Genomic DNA, 25,524 nt, shown 5'->3' with positions numbered 1-25,524 from the left:
AAAGCTCAAATGCTCAAATTATTCTTTTAATACAATTAATAATTAAAATTTATAAATAGATCTATATAAAGTTTTTTTTTTTTACAGATTTTGTTTACATAAAGTTCTAATTCTGTGACTAACTTTTCTGATAATGTTTTAGAAAATCCTCAGAATTTTTTTTTCTAAAAGACAAAGCAAGTGACTGAAGTTTATTACAAAATATTGACCTGCCTTAGGTTAGAAAATACATACAAACTTAAAATCATCCTTTATAATTTTTATTACAGTGGATTCTGAAGGCATTCATGTAAAAACTGCTTTAGCTGTACTGAACAATATTTATTGAATTGTGAATAGCTTGTTTCTTTTCCTTCTGAACGTCATTTAACTCTTTCCCACTCGATCCTAAATCTAGGCAGAGAGAGGTTTGGCATACACCTTCGAATTAAGGAGATTGTAGTTAATAAACTGCTTAACCAAATGGAAGCTACATCATCAGCCATGGCATTAAAGTTAAATTGACTGAACGTTCCAGGCAGTAATATACCACACAATGCCTATTTTCAAGGTTTATTTCAAAATATATATTCCCAATTAGAAATTCAGAGACCAAAGCCACTATAATTACAGCAATTAAGTTATAAATCACATTTGCAAAGATTCATTCGCTTGCTTAGGTATTTATTCATTCATTCTTCAAACATTTGTGCATAATGCAAAAAAAAATTACAGTACAATTTATTGTAATAAATAATGTGTGTGGTGTAAGAGGGGCAATAGACCATTTATAACAAAAGTGAGGGACTTGGGTTTTTTTTTCATTTAAATTATATATTATAGCTTTACTTCTAAGAAAAGAAAGAGAACATATATATACACTTACACGTATATGAAAATTGCATTCTAAAGTCTAAGTCTATGAACAGATTAATTATTTTATAATTATTGTATCTATCAACATATGAAGTAAATATAGATGTTGACAGTTGCAGGGAGAGGAGATGGTTGTTATTCAGGGCTTAATATATTGGAATATATTAGAATTAAAAGGTCGTATAGTCATTATACAGCCTATGGTATTATCCCTTCATCGCTCTATGGACATTAACCTGACTCTAATAACAATCATACAATATTTTAATACATTTTAATACATACATATGTTTTCAATACATCTTACTTTTGGTTTGTTTAAAGTAAATTTTCCCCATGGACACCAATTCAATTGGGAAGGAGTTCAGTGTGTTGACGCTGTGTGAATTTTAAAAAAATGCCAAACATGCTATGGAAAATATGTGTAGACTTGCTTTAGCCATTGCCAAAGGCTTTCTGTGCCTGCCTCCCTCCTAACCTCACTGAAACACTCTCCTTCTTCTGCTCCTTTTCTCTTTACTTCTAGTTAGCATACTTGCTGTAACTTTTAGGGCCTGCAGTTACTAAGGAACACTTCAGCCAATTCTTTCAACTGTTGACTCACTTCCTCACCTGAAAATAAATGCAGTTGTTTTCCTTTTCCTTCAGAAGCAGCTTTATAAACTCAAATTTTTGTTTTTCTGATTCTCAACATGCCATTCATGCTTTTCAAGCTTCTTCATTTTTTTCTCCATCTTCTACTCGATGGTTTCCCTTGTGCTACACACAGCCTATAATCTACTCCCTTGCTTTTTGTTTTTAAATAAAAAAATTGTATTACACCACTGGAAATTAGAATTTATGGTTATTAAAATTTAATTTTTCATTGTCATTATTTTTTATTGTTTCATCCAACTTTCCTCATTTAAGTCTTTTTCAATCAACCTTTTCCTAAAAGCCATCTCAGTTTGAAGCACTTGTAATACAAATTCTAAATAGTTCACCACATAGACGGCGGTTCTCCTTGCTTCCCAATGCAACTCCCAAGTCTTTGCCCTCCCCACTTCTGGTAAATATCCCTGCCGTCCAGAAGTTCAGTTCACCTGCAGTGTTAACTTCTCTCCCTCCAGCTTTGTCATCTTCTCCTATACTGGTTACTTCCCACATCCACTGAGGAGTATTTGGATCACTCATTTCTTTACTGTACCAACTGTTGATGTTACCAAGAAACATCAGTTATTTATCACACAAAACACAGTGGGATATGGATTTCTTTATCTCTTTTCCAGTAATACCTTTATTAATTAGCCCACCTCAATTTAGAAATACAATGGATCTCACCATTACTTACATTAAACATAAACTCTCAAGGGATCATACTCTGTTATTACTTCTTTTCATATATTTATGTATTATCTGCTTATAAATATTTTCCCAAAATTTGGTATGGCCTGCATCTATATAAATATATTTTTAACAGCATTTTCCAAACTTGAACATGTTCAGAACTACCTAGAAAACTTCTGAACAGACTGATGGGCTTAATCCTCAAGTTTTTAATTGAATGAAAGTGTGTTGCGTGCCTGCGTGCTAAGTCGCTTCAGTCATGTCGGACTCTTCGCGACCCCATGGACTGTAGCCCGCGAGGCACTTCTGTCCATCGGATTCTCCAGGCAAGAATACTGGAGAGGGTTGTCATTTCCTTCTCCAGGATATCTTACCGACTCAGAGATTGAAGGTGGGTGTCTCACGTTCCATGTGTGTTCTTTACCCCGAGTCACCAGAAGGCCCTTTAATAGAGTGAAAGCATGAAGGCATTAGTCACTCAGTCGTGTCCGACTCTTTGTGACCCCATGGGCTGTAGCCCGCCAGGCTCCTCTGTCCATGGGATTCTCCAGGCGAGAATACTGGAGTGGGTTGCCATCCCCTTCTCCAAGGGATCTTCCCGACCCAGGGATGGAACCCAGGCCTCCTGCATTGCAGGCAGATTCTTTACCATCTGAGCCACCAGGGAAGCACCTTTAATAGAGTAAGTACAGTCAAATGTCTCTAGGAAAGCTTTCTTCTCTCCTCTTCAATGTACTCTGTATTAGCACCCATGCCCAACACTGTTGTGAAGGGACTCTTGCTAACGTTGATATTGACTGCATAATGTTGAGTCTAATCATACTTCTCTTCTTGGTTCTCAATTACTTGAAATCTCTTTACCTTTCTAAAGAATTGAGAACGTCCACATCAGAAGGTCATCTTTTTCACTGACTTCAATGACAATATCCTTTTCAGCCACTTTCATTTTTAAATATCATTTGCAGTTATAGTTGACCCTTGAATAACACAGGTTTGTGTGGGTGTACTTACACAAAGGTTTTATTCAATAAATATATACTATAGTACTACATGATCCACTGTTGGTTGAATCTGTGAATACTGAATAAAGGGTATGGGAGGCAAGCTATAAAGTTGTAATGCAATTTTTCACTGCCTGAAGTGATGGCACCCCACCTCCAGTATTGTTCAAGAGTCAACTGTAATTGTATGTGAGGTGAAGTTTACTTTTGAAATTGTTCTAGCCTGTCACTTGAGTGTTTCTCTTATATGATTACTCTGGGGAAATACCTTCTGTAGACTATATTCTTAAATAAGATAAAAATTTAGAAAATGTAGAGAAAGAAACTGGGAATTCTTATGAAAGGTGAAAGTAATTATATGCTTTGAGATTATAAAATTTTAAATGGACCTACCACACTGAAATGGTGCATCATTTAGTAGGTGCACATTTTAACATTATTCATATGTTTAAATTAAGAAACAATGGTAATTAAAGCATGTTGTCAAGACGCCCTAGTACTTCAACTATTTCCCAATTATAACCATTGTTCTATAAGTACAATCATAAAAATATATATATAGCCAGGACATGGAAGCAACCTAGATGCCCATCAGCAGATGAATGGATAAGGAAGCTGTGGTACATATACACCATGGAATTTTACTCAGCCGTCAAAAAGAATTCATTTGAACCAGTCCTAATGAGATGGATGAAACTGGAGCCCCTTATACAGAGTGAAGTAAGCCAGAAAGAGAAAGAACATTACAGCATACTAACACATATATATGGAATTTAGAAAGATGGTAACGATAACCCTATATGCAAAACAGAAAAAGAGACACAGAAATACAGAACAGACTTTTGAACTCTGTGGGAGAAGGTGAGGGTGGGATGTTTCAAAAGAACAGCATGTATACTATCTATGGTGAAACAGATCACCAGCCCAGGTGGGATGCATGAGACAAGTGCTCGGGCCTGGTGCACTGGGAAGACCCAGAGGAATCGGGTGGAGAGGGAGATGGGAGGGGGGATCGGGATGGGGAATACGTGTAAATCTATGGCTGATTCATATCAATGTATGACAAAACCCACTGAAATGTTGTGAAGCAATTAGCCTCCAACTAATAAAAAAATTAAAAAAAAAATATATATATATATATTTGCATTTTAAATATGCAGTTCTAAAAATAAATGATATATATTTTATATGGTTCAGATATACTATAAATATCAAATTCCATAGACCTAGAAGCAAATTCCTTACTCCACTGAAAATATTGTTGTTGTTGTTCAGTCTCAAAATCATGTCTGACTCTTTGCAACACTAGGGACTGCAGCATACCAGGCATTCCTGTCCTTCACCATCTTCTGGAGTTAGCTCAAACTCATGTCCATTGAGTTGGTGATGCCATCCAACCATCTCATCCTCTGTCGTCCCCTTCTCCTCCTGCCCTCAATCTTTTCCAGCATCAGGGTCTTTTTGAAAGAGTCCGCTCTTCGCATCAGGTGGCCAAAGTATTGGAGCTTCAGCTTCAGTCCTTCCAATTAATATTCAGGGTTGATTTCCTTTAGGATTGACCGGTTTGAACTTCTTGCAGTACAACAGACTCTCAAGAGTCTTCTCCAACACCACAGTTCAAAAGAATCAATTCTTCAGTGCTCAGCTTTCTTTATAGTTCAACTCTCACACTCATAAATAACTAATGGAAAAACAATAGCTTTACCGAGACGTACCTTTGTTGGCAAAGTAATGTCTCTGCTTTTTAGTATGCTGTCTAGGTTGGTGATAGCTTTTCTTCCAAAGAACAAGCATCTTTTAATTTCATGACTGCAGTCACCATCTGGAGTGATTTTGGAGCCCCAAAATACAGTCTTTAACTGTTTCCATTGCTTCCCCATCTATTTGCCATGAAGTGATGGGACTAGATGTCATGTTCTTAGTTTTATGAATGTTGTGTTTTAAGCCAGTTTTTTTCACTCTCTTCTTTCACTTTCATCAAGAGGCTCTTTAGTTCTTCGCTTTCTGCCATAAGGGTGGTGTCATCTACATATCTGAAGTTATTGATATTTCTCCCAGCAATCTTGATTCCAGCTTGTGCTTCATCCAGCCCCGCATTTCATGTGATATACTCTGCATAAATTAAATAAGCAGGGTGACAATATACAGCCTTGATGTACTCCTTTCCCAATTTGGAACCAGTCTGTTGTTCCACATCTGGTTCTAACTGTTGCTTCCTGACCTGCCTACAGGTTTCTCAAGAGGCAAGTCAGGTGGTCTAGTATTCCCATCTCTTTTAGAATTTTCCACAGTTTATTGTGATCCACACAATCAAAGGCTTTGGCTTAGTCAATAAAGCAGAAGTAGATGCTTTTCTGGAACTCTCTTGCTTTTGTGATGACCCAGTAGATGTTGACAATTTGACCTCTGGTTCTTCTGCCTTTTCTAAATCCAGCTTGAATGTCTGGAAGTTCATGGTTCACGTACTGTTGAAGCCTGGCTTGGAGAATTTTGAGCATTTCTTTGCTAGGGTGTGAAATTATTGCTATTGTGTGGTAGTTTGAACATTCTTTGGGATTGCCTTTCTTTGGCATTGGAATGAAAACTTACCTCTTTCCGTCCTGTGGCCACTGCCGAGTTTTCCAAATTTGCTGGCAAATTGAGTGCAGCACTTTCACAGCATCCTCTTTTAGGATTTGAAATAGCTCAACTGGAATTCCATCACCTCCACTAGCTTTGTTTGTAGTGATGCTTTCTAAGGCCCACTTGGCTTTGCATTCCAAGATGTCTGGCTCTAGGTGAGTGATCACACCATCGTGGTTTTCTGGGTCATGAAGATCTTTTTTTGTATAGTTCTTCTGTGTATTCTTGCCACCTCTTTTTAATATCTTCTGCTTCTGTTAGGTCCATACCATACCATTTCTTTGCTATCAAATAATCTTTATTCATACTTAGCCTTATGTTTACATTCACTTCACTTATTGCATAGTACTGCATTGTGTTCATAATCTACAGCTTTTCTACCCTCCAATGAGGAATTCTTAGGTTTTTTTCTGCCCTGGGATGATAGATGTTGTGCTGTAGTCTATATTTCTTCATATATATCCTAGTTCATGGATTCCTTAAAGGTAAACCCACATAGAATTGGGATTGTTGGAACAGAGTATTTGTTCTCTCACTTTTTCCAGGTATTAGCAAATTTAATTTTAAAATAGAATTTGTACTACTTCAAAAAAAATAGTGAAATAATATGGTGTTAAATTTTACCTCCAGAAAGTTTTAATTTCTTGATAAATAGTGAGATTGAACACTTGTTAATATACTTATTTTACAGTCAAGTCTCCATAAATGTGAATTACACTTTATTTTGAAAGTATATAGTTAACTGCACAGTTTTATACAATTAATTTTGTAAGGTAAAATCTCTCCACCCAATGGCAAAACACCTGACAAAAGCAAACTTTCCTGTTTAGAAATTAAGTCTAGCAACTAAGAGTCAATGTCTCTCTTACTCTCACAGTCTCTCTCCTTATATATGATTATATATATACATATTGTTTCAGAGAAGGCAATGGCAACCCACTCCAGTACTCTTGCCTGGAAAATCCCATGGATGGAGGAGCCTGGTAGGCTGCAGTCCATGGGTTCCTGAAGAGTCGGGAAGATATGACTGAGCAAGTTCACTTTCACTTTTTGCTTTCATGCATTGGAGAAGGAAATGGCAACCCACTCCAGTGTTCTTGCCTGGAGAATCCCAGAGATGGTAGAGCCTGGTGGGCTGCAGTCTATGGGGTCGCACAGAGTCAGACATGACTGAAGTGACTTAGCAGCAGCAGCATACATATTGTTTATTACACAAGTACAAAATGAACAAATATGAACAAGTTAGATTAAAAATAAAGAGGAAGAATAGGGTTTTGTATGATTTTAAAGATATATGAAAAACAGAGATCAAATACATTTAATTAAATTGCTAAAAGTGAGCACTGAAATTGAGTCATTAAGTTCATGCTTAAATTGAATCATTAAGTTCAGTTGATCAATTGCTCGATTATATAAATGGTGTCACCAAGAAGTAGTTTTTTAAATCATATTATAAGTAAGATGTGAAAGATTTTATTGTGAAATTCTAAACCAAAACCAAGAAGTTTGACACTGTACTACAGATATGTTAATGTTATGGGGTAGAAATTTAATTCGAATCAATAAATGTTGAATTAAACACATGCTTGCCTAGTAGGATACAAAATTCCATCAATAAAAAATATAATACAGCTGCAACAATTAAATTTCTACTGTCACTTTATTTATGTAGGAACATATTTTTAACACAATTGAAAAAAGTACTCCATATAGCATTTGCATAAACATAATATAAATGACATTGTGCAAACAAATATAATTTGTAAACCAAATACATAACAACAAAGTGAATATTATTAGTAGTGATGAATGTATCATTGTAAGTTTGCAATTGTGAAAATGTAGTTGCTTTGGGTACATAATTTAAACTCTCTAAGAAACAATCTTCTCATATTTCAAAGGATTTACAAGGAGCAACTAACAGGATTTGTGACTTAAATTTAGAAACAGATATAGTAGAGGGAGAAACATTCTTGGGGATAACAATAAAAAAGCCATGTAAGTGTCTTTACACTCAACATCTATTTATTTAATGGAATTCAAACCACTAAGAAGAAATATTTATAAATAAAATGAGTAATCACTGATTACACAGTGTCCCATTGATCTAATTTACTTTTTATCTGGTTTGCAGTTAATAAAATTCTGATGATTCAATAAAATAACTACAGTTTAAAATTCATTTTTTCTTCCCTGGTGGCTCACAAGGTAAGGAGTCTGCTTGCAATGTGAGAGACCTGAGTTCGATCCCTGGGTCCAGAAGATCCCCTAGAGAAGGAAATGGCAGCCCACTCCACTATTCTTGCTTGGAAAATTCCATGGACAGAGGAGCCTGGTGGACTAGAGTCTATAGGGTTGCAAAGATTCAGACACAACTGAGCAACTAACACTGAAATCCATTTTACTGTGGCTCTATTGGAATAAAAAAAAACAATGTAATATGAGTACTTTTTACTACATTCACTTTATCTGACCACATTAGCTGGAAACATTTAAGCAAATGTTGACTACTAGTGACAAGAGATAAAAGCAGTTCAGTTCACTTGCTCGGTTATGTCTGACTCTTTGCAACCCTATGGACTGCAGCACACCAGGCTTCCCTGTCCATCAAAATTCCTGAAACTTGCTCAAACTCATGTCCATCAAGTCAGTGATGCCATCTCATCCTTGTCATCCCCTTCTGTGTCTGCCTTCATCTTCCGCAGCATCAGGGTCTTTTCTAGTGAGTCAGTACTTTGCATCAGGTGGCCCAAGTATGGAGTTTCAGCTTCAGCATCACTCCTTCCAATGAATACTCACAACTAATTTCCTTTAGGATTGACTGGTTTGATATCCTTGCCGTCTAAGGGACTCTCAAGAGTCTTTTCCAACACCACAGTTCAAAAGCATCAATTCTTCAGTGCTCAGCCTTCTTTATAGTCCAACTCTCATATCCATACAGGGCTACTGGAAAAACCATAGCTTTGACTAGACAGACCTTTGTCGGCAAAGTAATGTCTCTGCTCTTTAAAATGCTGTCTAAGTTTGTCATAGCTTTTCTTCCAAGCAGCAAGCATCTTTTAATTTCTTGGCTGCAGTTACCATCTGAAGTGATTTTGAGCTCAGGAAAATAAAGTCTGTCACTGTTACCATTGCTTCCCCATCTATTTGCCATGAAGTGATGGAACTGGATGTCATGATCTTAGTATTCTGAATGTTGAGTCTTAAGCTGGCTTTTTCACTCTCAGACTCTCACTTTCATCAGAGGCTCTTTGGTTCTTCTTCACTTTTCTGCCATAAGGTTGGTGTTATCTGCATATCTGAATTAATTCATATTTCTCCTGGCAATCTTGATTCCAGCTTGTGCTTCATCCAGCCTGGCACTCCGCATGATGTACTCTGCATATAAGTTAAATGAGCAGGGTGACAATATACAGCCTTCATGTACTCCTTTCCAATTTGGAACTGGCCCATTGTTCCATGTCTGGTTCTAACTGTTGGCTCTTGACCTGCATACAGATTTCTCAGGAGGCAGGTAAGGTGGTCTGATATTCCCATCTCTTGAAGAATTTTCCACATTTTTTTGTTGTTATACACACATCAAAGGCTTTGGCATAGTCAATAAAGCAGAAGTAGATACTTTTCTGGAACTCTTGCTTTTTTGATGATCCAGTAGATGTTGGCAATTTGACCTCTGGTTCCTCTGCCTTTTCTAAATCCAGCTTGAACGTCAGGAAGTTCTTGGTTCATGTACTGTTAAAGCCTAGCTTGGAGAATTTTGAGCATTACTTTGCTAGGGTGTGAAATGATTGCTATTGTGTGGGAGTTTGAACACTCTTTGGCATTGCTTTTCTTTGGGATTGGAATGAAAACAGACCTTTTCCAGTCCTGTGGCCGCTGCTGAGTTTTCCAAATTTGCTGGCATATTGAGTGCAGCACTTTCACAACATCATCTTTTAGGATTTGAAATAGCTCAGCTGGAATTCCATCACTTCCACTAGCTTTGTTCCTTGTGTTGCTTACTAAGGCCCACTTGATTTTGCATTCCAGGATGTCTGGCGCTAGGTGAGTGATCAAGCCATCATGTTTATCTGGTCATGAAGGTCTATTTTGTGTAGTTCTTCTGTGTACTCTTGCCACCTCTCATTAATATCTTCTGCTTCTGTTAAATCCATACCATTTCTCTCCTTTATTGTGCTCTTCTTTGCTTGAAATATTCCCTTGGTATCTCAAATTTTCTTGAAGAGATCTCTAGTCTTTCCCATTCTATTGTTTTTCTCTATTTCTTTGCATTGATCACTGAGGAAGGCTTTCTTATCTCTTTTTGCTATTCTTTGGAACTCTGTGTTCAAATGGGTTTATCTTTCCCTTTCTCCTTTGCCTTTAGCTTCTCTTCTTTTCTCAGATATTTGTAAGGCCTCCTCAGACAGCCATTTTGCCTTTTTGCATTTCTTTTCCTTGGGGATGGTCTTGATCACTGCCTCCTGTACAATGTCACAAACCATCATCCATAGTTATCAAGAGATAAAATAAATCCTGTCAAATGCACTCTTGCTTCATGTACCCACATCCTAAACTTCAGAAGGAACTTGTATTTATGGTTATTTTTTTATCAGCGAGACAGATATATTCACAATGCTCTCTATCACTTAGATTAGTATTTTTGTTTGTTGCTTAACTGTGTAGAACCCTTTGCAACCACATAGACTGTAGCCTGCCAAGCTCCTCCAATCATGGGATTTCCCAGGCACTGGAGTGTGTTGCCATTTCCTTCTCCAGGGGATCTTCCTGAACCAGGGATCGAACTCAGGTCTTCCACATTTCAAGCAGATTCTTTAGCATCTCACACCTCTGTCACTCAGGGGTATGAGACAAAACTAGGCTGAAGTGAAAAGACATGTATTCATGTTTTCTTCAAATGAGAAGCAAAATAGGTTTATTGAAAACTTAACTTCTCCTTATTCATAATGTATTTGCTTTCTATATATCAATTAACACAGTTTTATACTAACTTTTAACTTTTATCATTATGCGTTGATCTGTATCCACCAAGAGACCATGAGCTTCATGAAAGAGTATGTATGATTCCTCCGAGACCACTCAGAAAATTACCCTTTATTTCTGTAGTAGAATAAATTAAGGGTTTATTTTGGATTTGCCTAAAACTTAAGGCTTAGCAATTTAAAAAAAAATAAATTAAGAGTGTAGTATGACCAGTTGACTATTTCCTCAGAAAATGTTTAAACGTAGATTGTATTCAGATGTCATGTTTTATATTATGGTGTGTGTTGAATCTCTCAGTCATGTCCAACTCTTTGTGACCCCATGGACTGTAGCCCAGCAGGTTTCTCTGTCCATGGGGATTCTCCAGGCAAGAATATTGGGGTGGGTTTCCATGCCCTCTTCCAGGGGATCTTCTCAACCCAGGGATCGAACCCAGGTCTTCTGCATTGCAGTTGAATTCTTTACTGTTTGAACCACCTTAATTTGATTATGTTTAAGCTTTATGAAACCTTTATGAAGGCTTCCCTGGTGGCTCAGACGGTAAAGCATCTGCTTACAATGAGGATAGACCCGGGTTTGATCCCTGGGTCAGTAAGATCCTCTGGAGAAGGAAATGGAAACCCACTCTAGTACTCTTGCCTAGAAAATCCCATGGATGGAGGAGCCTTGTAGGCTACAGTCTGTGGGGTCACAAAGATTCGGACACAACTGAGCGACTTCACTTTATGAAAGCAAGGACTATCTAATATATCTTTCTTAAGATTCAGTCAGTTCAGTTCAGTTGAGTCGCTCAGTCGTGTCCGACTCTTTGCGACCCCATGAAACGCAGCACACCAGGCCTCCCTGTCCATCACCAACTCCTGGAGTTTACTCAAACTCATGTCCATTGAGTCTGTGCTGCCATCCAGCCATCTTATCCTCTGTTGTCCCCTTCTCCTCCTGCCCCCAATCCCACCCAGCATCAGGGTCTTTTCCAATATGTCAACTCTTCGCATGAGGTGGCCAAAGTATTGGAGTTTCAGCTTCAACATCAGTCCTTCCAGTGAACACCCAGGACTGATCTCCTTTAGGATGGACTGGTAGGATCTCCTTGGAGCCCAAGGGACTCTCAAGAGTCTTCTCCAACACCAGAGTTCAAAAGCATCAATTTTTCAGCACTCAGCTGTCTTCACAGTCCAAATTTCACATCCATACATGACCTCTGGAAAAACCATAGCCTTGACCAGACAGACCTTTGTTAGCAAAGTAATGTCTCAGCTTTTTAATATGCTATCTAGGTTGGTCATAACTTTCCTTCCAAGGAGTAAGCATCTTTCAATTCTCAAGTTGAGCCAGACATCCTGGAATGTGAAGTCAAGTGGGCCTTAGAAAGCATCACTACGAACAAAACTAGTTGAGGTGATGGAATTCCAGTTGAGCTATTTCAAACCCTAAAGGATGATGCTGTGAAAGTGCTTCACTCAATTTGCCAGCATTTTGGAAAACTCAGCAGTGGCCACAGGACTGGAAAAGGTCAGTTTTCATCCTAACCCCAAAGAAAGGCAATGCCAAAGAATGCTCAAACTACCACACAATTGCACTCATCTCATATGCTAGTAAAGTAATGCTCAAAGTTCTCCAAGCCAGGCTTCAGCAATACATGAACCATGAACTTCCAGATGTTCAAGCTGGTTTTAGAAAAGGCAGAGGTACCAGAGATCATATTGTCAACGTTCACTGGAACATCGAAAAAGCAACAGAGTTCCAGAAAAACGTATATTTCTGCTTTATTGACTATGCCAAAGCCTTTGACTGTGTGCATCACAATAAACTGTGGAAAATTCTGAAAGAGTTGGCATACCAGACCACCTGACCCGCCTCTTGAGAAACCTATATGCAGGTCAGGAAGCAACAGTTAGAACTGGACACGGAACATAGGAAAAGGAGTATGTCAAGGCTGTATATTGTCACCCTGCTTATTTAACTTATACGCAGAGTACATCATGAGAAACACTGGGCTGGAAGAAACACAAGCTGGAATCAAGATTGCTGGGAGAAATATCAATAATCTCAGATTTGCAGATGACACCACCCGTGTGGCAGAAAGTGAAGAGGAACTATAAAACCTCTTGAAAGAGGAGAGTGAAAAAGTTGGCTTAAAGCTCAACATTCAGAAAACTAAGATCATGGCATCTGGTCCCATCACTTCATGGCAAATAGATGGGGAAACAGTGGAAACAGTGTCAGACTTTATTTTTTTGTGCTCCAAAATCACTGCAGATGGTGATTGAAGCCATGAAATTAAAAGACACTTACTCCTTGGAAGGAAAGTTATGACCAACCTAGATAGCATATTAAAAAGCAGAGGCATTACTTTGCCAACAAAGGTGCGTCTGGTCAAGGCTATGGTTTTTCCAGTGGTCATGTATGGATGTGAGTGTTGGACTGTGAAGAAAGCTGAGCGCCGAAAAATTGATGCTTTTGAATTGTGGTGTTGGAGAAGACTCTTGAGAGTCCCTTGGACTGCAAGGAGACCCAGCCAGTCCATCCTAAAGGAGATCAGTCCTGGGTGTTCACTGGAAGGACTGATGTTGAAGCTGAAACTCCAATACTTTGGCCACCTCATGCAGAGAGTTGACTCGTTGTAAAAGACCCTGATGCTGGGAGGGATTGGGGGCAGGAGGAGAAGGGGACGACAGAGGATGAGATGGCTGGATGGCATCACCGACTGATGGGCGTGAGTTTGAGTAAACTCCAGGAGTTGGTGATAGGCAGGGAGGCCTGGCATGCTGCGATTCATGGGGTCGCAAAGAGTCAGGCACGACTGAGTGACTGAACTGAACTGAACTGATGGTTGATTTACAATGTTATGTTAATTTAAGGTGTAAGGCAAAGTGATTAAGTTATACATATACATAATATGTCTTACATTTTGTTCTTATGTAAAGCAGGTAAATCTAGTGCACTTGTTTAAAATTCTTTATTTCTGGTATTGCTCTTTGCCTAGTATGTAATTCGCCAACAGCAAACATTCAGCTTTCATCTATATGCAGCTAAAATATGACATATTCAAAAAGTATGAAATTATTTAAACTTAATTATACAATTATCTGCTTTATTTGTAATATTATTATTACACTGTTTTTCTTGATTTTTAGAATGGGATAATTTTCAAATTTTCTTACATTTTATGTTAGTTTGACAATTATCTCATTCTTAAATAGTAATTTTCTCAAATACAAATAAGGAATTAATTGCTTGATTTTATTAATAAGAATAGAAGAAATTTTGTTTTTTTAAAGAACATTTAAATTTTCACTTGATAGATAATATTAGTGGTTTATTAATTAACAACTGTTATAGAAAATAATTGATATTTGCATGAAAAATGTTTAAATTATATATAAAATACATTCAACAGAATAGCCAAAACAGGTCAAAATTTCTGAGAAAAGAATATTTCAATTAATGCAAATCCTATTTATTTCTGTCAAAGGAAAACAGTTATGATTGCCTAAAAAATAACTTAGGGATCTAGAACATAATTTCTCTAATAACATTTCCTTAGCATCTTAACATCAGGGGCTAATAAGCCTGACAACATAGTGAAAAACTAAGCTGCTTTGAAAATTCACAGAAAGAGGAGGCTAATAAAATAAATTGTATTTTTAAAGAAAATCATTTATCTGACCAAATCTTATTGATTGTTTTAAGGCATTTGGATTGAAATTGTAACCTTTTAATCCTTTGTTCTTTATCTTTTTCTTTTAAATCTAACAAAAACTAAAGTGATTGAAATAAATACCTACTTCTGTCTCTTAAAAAGAATTTAATCTAAGTTGCACAATGATATCTCACTAGTTCCTTAAAACTTAAATATTTTAGAGAAAATGTAGCCAGAATAAAACAAAGGCATGACCTAAAGCATGGCACAAGCTGGACTCAAGATTGCCAGGAGAAATATCAATAACCTCAGATATGCAGATGACACCACCCTCATGGCAGAAAGTGAAGAAGAACTAAAGAGCCTCTTGATGAAAGTGAAAGAAGAGAGTGAAAAAGTTGGCTTAAAGCTCAACATTCGGAAAACTAAGATCATGGTATCCGGTCCCATCACTTCATGGGAAATAGATGGGGAAACAGTGGAAACAATGGCTGACTTTATTTTTCTGGGCTCCAAAATCACTGTGGATGGTGACTGCAGCTATGAAATTAAAAGACACTTGCTCCTTGGAAGGAAAGTTATGACCAACCTAGACACCATATTAGAAAGTAGAGACATTACTTTGCCAACAAAGGTCTGTCTAGTGAAGGCTATGGTTTTTCCAGTAGTTATGTATGGGTGTGAGAGTTGGACTATAAAGAAAGCTGAAGTCCGAGGAATTGATGCTTTTGAACTGTGGTGTTGGAGAAGACTCTTGAGAGAGGTGGGCAAGGAGATCCAACCAGTCCATCCTAAACGAGATCAGTCCTGGGTGTTCATTGGAGGGACTGATGTTGAAGCTGAAACTCCAATATTTTGGGCACCTGATGCGGAGAGCTGACTCATTTGAAAAGACCCTGAATATGGGAAAGAATGAGGGCATGAGGAGAAGGGGACGACAGAGGATGAGATGGTTGGATGGCATCACTGACACAATGGACATCGGTTTGGGTGGACTCTGGGAGTTGGTGATGGACAGGGACGCCTGGTGTGCTGCTGTTCATGGGGTCGCAAAGAGTCGGACACGACTGAGCAACTGAACTGAACTGAACTGACTGAAACCATGTAATGAATTTAGGGAGTATATATTTTTATGTACTGCAAAAATATTTAATTCAATGACTAATCTGGTTGTAGACATGTCACCTATAAAACTTACACCATCCAATAAAATGCATAGGTTTTAGCAATGCCTATAGAATTTTACTCACAGTACTAAATATTTTAAGGTGTGATTGATACACTTCAAGCATAATATGTGTTTTAAAGATATTGATTAATATATTTTGCCAGCAATTTCCTGAATCTCAGTAGTTTCTATTGTGCAAAAGATAGTTGAGAGGTATCTTTTGACTTCTTCAGTGTTGCTTCTTGCATTCAAGACAGAAGCGCCAACTTAGGTACAATAAACTGAAAAAGAGGCTATGAGGAAACATGCAAAACATACATCAAACAAGGACTTTTATTCAGAATATAGAAGGAACACTTCTAACTCAAAAATAAAAAGACAAAAATAAACCAATTAAAATATGGAAATGCTATGAATAGATAAGTTTCCAAAGTAAATATATGAATGGATGGGAAAGCACATACAAATATACTCAACATCTTTAACCCATCAATGAAATTCATCTCAAAATTGTAATTGAAGAGTTCTTTACATCTCTTAGGATGATGGTCATAATAATCATCACCAAATTACAGCAACAATAATATAACAAGTGTTGGTGAGAATGCGAGAAAATCAGAATCCTGGTGCACTGATGGCAAAAAAAAGTATACTGAAATGCAACCACTTTGTTAAATAGTCTGGTTATTTCTCCAAATGTTAAGGATAGAGTTACTACGCAGCCCAGCAATTTGGCTTCTCGGTTATTTACTCAAGAAAAATGAAAACTATATTTACACAGAAACCTATTCATGAATGTTCAAAGGTGCATTATCCATAGCAGCGAAAATATGGAAACAACCCAAATGCTCATCAACTGATGAAGGGATAAATCAAATCTGGCATAAGCATATGATGAAATATTATTCATCAGTAAAAAAAAAAATCAAATGCAGATATATGCAACTACATGAATGAACCTTGAAAATATTATGCTATTGAAAACATCATTCAAATAAGGTGGCATATTATATAATTCCATTTGTATGAAATGTCAGGATAAGCAAATCTATGGAAAATATTGCTCTTTCCTAGAACTGGGGGTGTAGTGGAAATGGGTATGAATTGCTAATGGATAGAGTGTTTCTGTTTGGAGAGATTAAAACATTCTAAGGTTGATTGTATTCATGGTTGCATAACTACATAAATACACTAAAGCTAATTGTCTTGTACAGTTTAAATAGATGAACTGTATAGAATCTGACTTACATTTCAACAAAGAGTATAAATTTTTGAACAATTTGATATACAGTGGCCATATTCAATACCTAAACTGAAAGTTGTAGAACACAAAATGAAAGAAAATATAATGTCATATTAGGTAAGATTGTTGCCAATAAAGAATTAAATTTATTCACTTACAAATACAATATTCATTCAGAATACTATATATATCATATACATATAATGTATATATATGTATATATATATAATCTGCATGTGTGTTTACACACGAAAACACATGTATACCTATGTTTGCTTTGGGGAAAATTGTTTGCAGTGACCTACAGAGAAAGTGAATGAACAAGTCTTAAGGTACACATTCTTTCCATTTCTAAATGCACGGTTTTGTAGTATATTTAACCAATTAACTCTTTAGAAATGTTTACATAAGCTAATGCAATTGTGATAATTAGTCAATTTCTTCAAGTGAAGTTTGTGACTCAGAGTATATTTAAGTAGTATCTCCCAAGGTACAAAGTCAGAAGAAAGCTATGATTAAACTTAATTAAGTCTTATTCCTAATCTTATGAGCTTTCTGGCTCTCTTAATTGCACAGATAAATTAATTCAGAAAAATAATACCTAAAAATAATATTTGAATTTATTAAAATAATTATAATTAAAATAATTAATAAAATAATTCTTCTTTTATTGAACATTTATGATTTTGTAAATTATTCCTCCAGATCGATTGAAAATCATATGCTTCTGCTTCTTGTTATTTATGTCATCTTTATCAAAGTTCAAAATCAAATCAGTAAAGACACTTATTTGTTCTCAATTTAATATTCCCTCAATAAAATAAAAATTTTAAATACCCTAAATTGGTTATTTTAAAATCCTTTCTCAATGATTAAAAGCAAGCAAACAAACATACAAAAATAAGCTATTAGCACTGTAATTTCTCAAGGATCAAATGGTCAAAATAGAAATTTTATTTATTCAGTTTATGACTTAATTCCAACATAGCTCTTCTGATGCCCTCTTAAAAATCTTCAAGTTCTTGAATCTCAAAAGGAAGAGACTGTATTATTTTGATAATGTTTAACTTTATTTTGCTGAATCATCAATGTTATTTTTAACTTTAATTCCTTAAAGCTTCTGATTTATAAAGAAACAGGTAAGATAAATTTCTCCCTACCTAATACATATGCATGTTTCAGATTTTAAACTCTATATTTCAAAAGTCTTGACTTTAAATAACTAAATATAGGAAGACCAGACCTTCTAATTGGACTTGAATAACATTAATACTTAATTTATGGGCATGCAATTTCTTCAGATTGAACTAAACTGGCATTAAGGACATTGTCCAGCCACTGTGAATAAGTTTTCAAAAAATGACATCTTAATTTTCATGAGTTAATTTTAATTTTCACAATATTTTTCTGTGTATCTAAGATTTCAGGATCATTCACTTGATATTTCAACCAACCTTGGTTTGGCAGTATTTTGGTAATAACAACAGACAAATTCACAAGTTTTATGTAATTGTATGCAAAATAGATAGGAATATAGACATAATATATGCTCAAAACTACAAGCAACTCTGTTTCTTTTTGTATTTGAAGTGACATTTTACATTTGCTAATAATATTCAGATAGAAAAAATCAAAAGTGATTCTACTTTAAAAACAGTGAATAGTATTTATGTCACTTTTATTTTAAATAGTTTACACATCCATGTGTATCCATTATCACCATTTATTAACATGTTTTAGTTTTAAGAGATATAACAGTGTATAACACACAAAATCTTGATGTTAATGGTGAGAGTCTCTGAGTCGTGTCCAACTCTTTGCGACCCCATGGACTATACAGTCCATGGAATTCTCCAGACCAGAATACTGGAGTGGGTAGCCTTTCCCTTCTCCAGGGTATCTTCCCAAGCCAGGGATCAAATCCATTTTAAAGGTGAATTCTTTACCAGCTGAGCCACCAGGGTAGTCCAAGAATACTGGAGTGGGTAGCCTATCCCTTCTCCAGGGGATCTTCCCAACCCAGGAATTGAACCAGAGTCCCCTGCATTGCAGGCGGATTCTTTACCAACTGAGCTACCAGGGAAGCCACCTTGATGTTAAGGAAGCTTATATTCCAACTGGGCAAGTCAATCTACAGAGAAGTTTCAGTAGATAATACATGAACCATATTTCAACTCAGAAGAAAGTGATTGGCATTCAGGCCATTTCAAATAGTTTGAAAGAGGCATCTTCTCTAAAGATGTGAAGTAGGCTAGAGCCTTCAATAATAGTCATTGAAGATGTATAACTAGAAACGGGAAGTAAATATCACCAAAATTTAGCATTATTTTAATTCCTGAAAGACTGGCAAAATGGCTGTTATACTTGGACCAAGGGGAAAGTGGTGAGAAATAGAGAAAGTGATACTCACTGAGATTTGGTCATTTGAGACTTTAAACGTCATGGTCACAGGTACATAACTCAGATGGTAAAGCATCTGCCTGCAATGCAGGAGACCCAGGTTTGATCCCTGGGTGGGGAAGATCCCCTGGAGAAGGAAATGGCTCCTTAATGGCTTAAGGAAATGCCTCCAGTATCCTTGCCTGGAAAATTCCATGGACAGAGGAGCCTGGCAGGCTATCGACCAAGGGGTCATAAAGAGTTGGACATGACTGAGTGAAAAACACACACAGGTAATTCTATAATCAGTGGAAACTATGGAAACATTTTAAGGAAAGTAATGCCATGTATGGTCTGAAATGCGTTCACTAATTGCACTTGCAGGGAAGTATGTTCAAAGAGGAATATTGAAGGCATGAAAATAAGAGATTTTATAAAATCCTAGGAGAGTCTTATGGTCGTTCAGAGCAGTGTGATGAAGTAGACTTGATAAAAATTGCTTCATATCTAAGGGCAGAATTAAGGGGAAGAACTCATAATAAAATGTTCAAGGGAAACAAACGTAAGGTGATTTATTTTCTTTAACCCAAGTTAAATATATTTTCATTTACTAATATTGAGGAATAAAAAATGGAGTTTTGGAAAGGCATAGGAAACATGGTTAGTCTAAAATGTTTATTAGGAGTATACAGAAAATTATAGTGATGTGGTATTTGAATATTACTTAGTTTTTATTTAAATAAATGTGTGGAATATAGATAATAAAGACCATATAAAGTTTCATAAGATTAATGACACAAAACCTCTCTTTGAAAATATTTATGGAAAGCAGCAAGAAGAGAAATCAAGGGAAAAGTTATATGATACATAAGAAATAACTCTAAAAATGACTCAGTAATGTTTATATTCAAAAAAGTTCTAAAATCAGATTACATACAATATATGCAGTACACACTGGAGAAGGCAATGGCACCCCACTCCAGTACTCTTGCCTGGAAAATCCCATGGAAGGAGGAGCCTGGTAGGCTGCAGTCCATGGGGTTGCGAAGAGTTGGACACGACTGAGTGACTTCACTTTCACTTTTCACTTTCATGCATTGGAGAAGGAAATGGCAACCCACTCCAGTGTTCTTGCCTGGAGAATCCCAGGGACGGGGGAGCCTGGTGGGCTGCTGTCTGTGGGGTCGCACAGAGTCGGACACGACTGAAGCGACTTAGCAGCAGCAGCGTGAAGTACACACACATAATTAAATGTATATACATACATACATGTACTAAAATTTGTATACAGAAGACACCAAAATAGGTAAGATTTTAGGTGTTCCTGTGAAAGTATTTATGGACATAGAGGGGAAAACAAGTAAGTCAAAATAGTTCTTAAGGTTAATCTTCAATTAAAAAAATAAAAATACAATGTTCCCAACCAAAATAAATATAATATAAATAAAAAAAGACAAAGAAGAACAAAGCATGGTAAATAAAAAACCTAATAAGATGCCAAATTCAATCCTAAATTTTTGTGAGTGAATGACTGTGTGAGCCAGCTTAATCACCTCGATCAGAAAGAACACACTACATATTCCAATTCATCCTAATCACATGATATATTTATCAAAAGCAAGTAATTTGATGTTATTAGCAATGATCAGGTAGACAGAAGTATGGCTAATTATTATGAAGTATATATATTCTTGGGCTTCACTGGTGGCTCAGATGTTAAAGGACCTGCCTGAAATGCAGGAGACCTGGGTTTGATCCCTGGGTTGAGGAAATAGATCCCCTGGAGAAGGGAATGGCTCTTAGGGGTTTCCCAAGTGGTGCTAGTGGTAGAGAATCCACCTACCAATGCAGGACACTCAAGAGACGCTGGTTTGATCCCTGGGTCAGTAAGATGCCCTGGAGTAGGAAATAGCAACCTACACTAGTATTCTTGCATGGAAATTCCTATAGATAGAGGAGCCTGGTGGGCTATAGTACATGGGGCTGCAAAGAGCTGGACGTGACTGAGCCTCTGTGCACACCATCTGCAGGTTATATTCTTAAGGATATGCTGACAAGCAAAGGCATTTGTGTTTTAAAGAGCAAATGTTGAGAAACAAGGGTATTTGATTTTTTATTCCATAAGTATCATTATGTCTTTGGGGAAAATACAAACATTTCACTTAGGATATTGCAATTATCCATGAATAAGATAATGAGCAAAGTATTTGAGACAGAGGTAAAATATATATTGAGGATAATTTAAGGAGCAATCGACACTATGTGCAGTCTGATTAAATGCTGGCAGTATAATGGAAGGGAGATGATTAATTATTCATGTTTCTTCTTTGGACTATATAACATGACATTAAATAGATTAGAGTTTCCAGGAAACCCCTAAAAATGGGTGAGAGAGGCAATTTCTCACTGCTGAGAAATTAAAATTCAGTTTGAGGCATGTTGTGAAGCAAACAAGTATAGATATCCAATATAAATGTAGTATTTATGTCTTGATCTCAGAACAGAGATCACAGCTTGTGATTCAGATTTGAGAGTTATAGAAGTTAACATTTGTTTGCCCAGATGTTTTTGTTCCTACATCTTTGATAATAGACCTTTATGATGGGAAATGTTCTCCTCTGAATGCACAGATCCACACCTTCACGCCACACATGTATATGACAAATTCCAGACCAATTTAACTATTTCTGCTAGAAACTAGCTTAAGTGCTGTAAGTCACTCCTTTAACCTCTTGGGAAAATAAATTAAAGTTTCTGTTGCTTAAATCTACAAACTGCCTTTCCCACAAATCTTATAAAGGTCTGTGGCTAAGGTCTTCCTTTAATTCTACAAACTATTTTCATTTCTTTTTGTTATTACTGCTGGTTTCTGAAGCTGGAAAACAGAAAATCCAATAAATTATTGAAATTGGTTCCAAAAAGTGAGCTATAGGTGTTATTCCCTGTGGAATGATGTGCTTGGAATTAAACACTGAGCTGCATTTCAGTGAATGACAATGAGCTTCTGGTTCATATTTTCAAAATGTTAAAAGAACAGCTTATTTTAGGAAGTTGAGAAACAGTTGCTCAAACAATGATTGTGGTCATATGGGGCCATGAGTTTACTGAAGGAGATGCTCTGAGCCACAAGATAGTTTCTATCATAGAATAGCTTCAAAATTAGCATATGTATTGAAGCCACGCTTTAAGGTAGCTAACTTGACATTACTGAAAAACACAGGGAGAAATGTACACATTCATATATCAGGTGGAGAGTCTGGCTCCAGATTAAAAATCTGGAATTTTTCAGGTCTAACTGTAGGCAATGATACGGACTTCACCTAGCAGTGTTATGGCTTCCCCACATCCTGTCTAGTGGGCAGCCAGTGCAGTGCAAGTGTCTGAGGGGAATTACTGTCAAGAAGGCAAGGCCCCAGGCCAGTCATTCTCTTGGCTTATTTGCATTCCTAGCCCAGGCACCTTTATTGCTAGGTTTCTTTTTGTGCAGTCTTAGGGGGAAGTCTTCTTCAAGTACCTCTTCTGAGACCTTCTTAGAAGGGAGAAGTCAGAGAAAACTTGAAGTCACGTTTCCTCATTCTGACCTGGTTCTTTTCCACTCCTAACCCTTCCCCTCACTCCAGGGTTCATTAACCTTCTGGAACTGTTGGCTCAGGGTCCCCCCAAGAAAAAGAAAATGCCCACCTCAGTACTTCCACTGATCTATCTCACCCTCAACCCATGCACTCTTCCATGAGGAAAAATGGAACAGGGATAGTGACCATTTTCTCCAGTCTCAAGACTCTTGATTGTAGCATTGCAGTAAGTGATTAAAAGTTTAACTCTTTCATTTTTGGCTGCTTGCTTTAGTCATCATCTCCCACATCTGGCAGCTTAGCTCTGTCCCTTCAGCTCAACTGAGCTCCTAACATCAAGATGCTTAGCACAAGACACAGAATGTAACCCAATGTTTCTCTGTATTCAAACTGAAAGATTCTGTTATTGACCATGACTCTGAAAGTGAGATCATTTATTGGCAACCTAGATGGCTGATTCTGTAGGCTGCTACATTATAATGTCAGTTGAATTTACAACCTGCTGTGTCACTCTATATGAACTTGAAGGCACTGATCAATACTGAATGGGATAAGAAACATTAGAAGATTGCTATCATGATGGATATGAAAAGCTTGGCGAAATGTCCATACTGTGGAAACCTTGTCTGACAAAGCCATGTTCACTTGGAAAAGAAAACTAATAATGGTCAAAGTCATAATTTTATAAAATTTACCTAAAAACTAGGATAAAAGCTCTATAATCTTTTGGGGTTTGGAGGTTAAAAGCAAGAATAGCAAAGAGAAGGATTTTTACTTACAGAAAATCTATAAATTTAGCTTTTTTTCTTAAATTTAGCTTTTCATAAGAAATCTTGCAAATTCATGGATTTGCTTTGCAAAAGTAGATAAAATTATTGATGTGAATTCATTCATTAGGAGATTTACATATACAATTCTAAGTTGCGGTATGTATGCCCCTTAAAATATCTTTGCTTATTTTGGGATTTATATGCTGAGTTCTGAAAAGAAAAGATTTAGAGTAGTAAGAACCTTTGGTGTAATATTAAAAAGACATCCGATGGTTATAGACTAAGACATTTAGACTGGATCTATTGTAGGCATGTGGTCAATGACCTGCTTAATTTGTCTCCCTCAGATTCTGACCAACTGCTTTTTCCTTCTTCATAATGTTGAAGAAAGTCAGAATTTTTAAAACATGACAAAATCAGCAGGCCAGGAATGTTGCAGGTTGTAGTAAAAATTGAAAACTCAATTGTAGTGAAGATCAGAATAACTCTGGATAACCATGTTCCTATGGATAAACATGATACGTCTTTTACCAGATCATAATCGTAGAGCTGGTGGTAGTAGTAGCACTAACAGTTATACTAGTAGCAGTAGAAAGAGCAACAGTAGAAGTTAAAATATAGTACCCTTGAAGAAACATGTTATCACATGCTATGTGTATTTCAAAGGACATTGCAATTATTACATTACCATCACCATCAAACACATCAAGGATATGGGTGAGTCCTAGCACATTATAATTTAACTTGCCATGTTCAAAATAGTAAAATGTGTTGATAAAAATTTTCTTGGATACTTGTTCCAGTTATATTTGCTTTTCCAGATGTGGTCCCCCTGTTGGAGAAAATAAATATGATCCTTTACATTTGGAATAAGGCTACAGGTTTTTCAAATGCATTTTCTCAATTCCAAGAGAAAATGAGAATTGACAATTTTAAGATATAAAAATACCTACCATGACTTTTCAATAAGTTTCTAAAAGAAGGGGAAGACATGACCAGATTGTTATCAAAAGTAAACACGCAGTTACAGAACATACTTCATTTTATAGCCATGCATACAGTGTGAAAAGAACATTCACTGTCTTAAAAAGAACAGAAGGAAAAAAATCTCTCTCATCTGGGACCATGTGCCATATACACTGGTCTGCTGCATGATTCTCCCATCCTTTCAGGAATGAGAGCCTTCTCCCCACAGGTTCTGAAGTTGTGGAGAATGAAGACTCTCAGCTGAGTCTGGGAGTTGAAGAGAGAGAGCTCCCTCACTTGATGTCATCATTTTCCAAAGCTATCAACATCTAGTGACCGAAATGCCAATATCTAATGACTGAGAAGCAAAAGGAAAGGGAGAAAGGGAAAGATATACCCAATTGAATACAGAGTTCCAGAGAATATCAATGAGAGATAATGCCTTCTTAAGTGAACAATGCAAAGAAATGGGAGGAAACAATCAAATGGGAAAGACTAGAGATCTCTTCAAGAAGATATCAAGGAAACATTTCATGCAAGGATAGGCATGACAAAGGACAGAAATAGTAAGGACCTAAGAGAAGCAGAAGAGGTTAAGAAGAGGTGGCAAGAATACACAGATGAATTATACAAAAAGGTCTTAATGACCCGATGGTCATTAAAAGGTCTTATTAATCACAATGGTGTAGTCACTCACCTAAAGCCAGACATCCTGGAGGGCAAAGTCAACTGGGCCTTAGAAAGCATTACTTCGAACAAAGCTAGTGGAAGTGATGGAATACCAGCTGATCCATTTAAAATCCTAAAAGATTATGCTGTTAAAGTGCTGCATTCAACACGCCAGCAATTATGGAAAACTCAGAAGTAGCCACCAGACTGGAAAAGATCAGTTTTCAGTCCCAAAGAAAGGAAATGCCAAAGAATGTTCAAACTACAGCACAATTGCACTCATTTCACATGCTAGGAGGTAATGCTCAAAATCATTCAAACTAGGCT

The sequence above is a fragment of the Cervus canadensis genome, chromosome 9, assembly GCF_019320065.1.
Source record: "Cervus canadensis isolate Bull #8, Minnesota chromosome 9, ASM1932006v1, whole genome shotgun sequence".
Lineage (NCBI taxonomy): Eukaryota > Metazoa > Chordata > Mammalia > Artiodactyla > Cervidae > Cervus > Cervus canadensis.
This window is presented reverse-complemented; position numbering follows the sequence as displayed.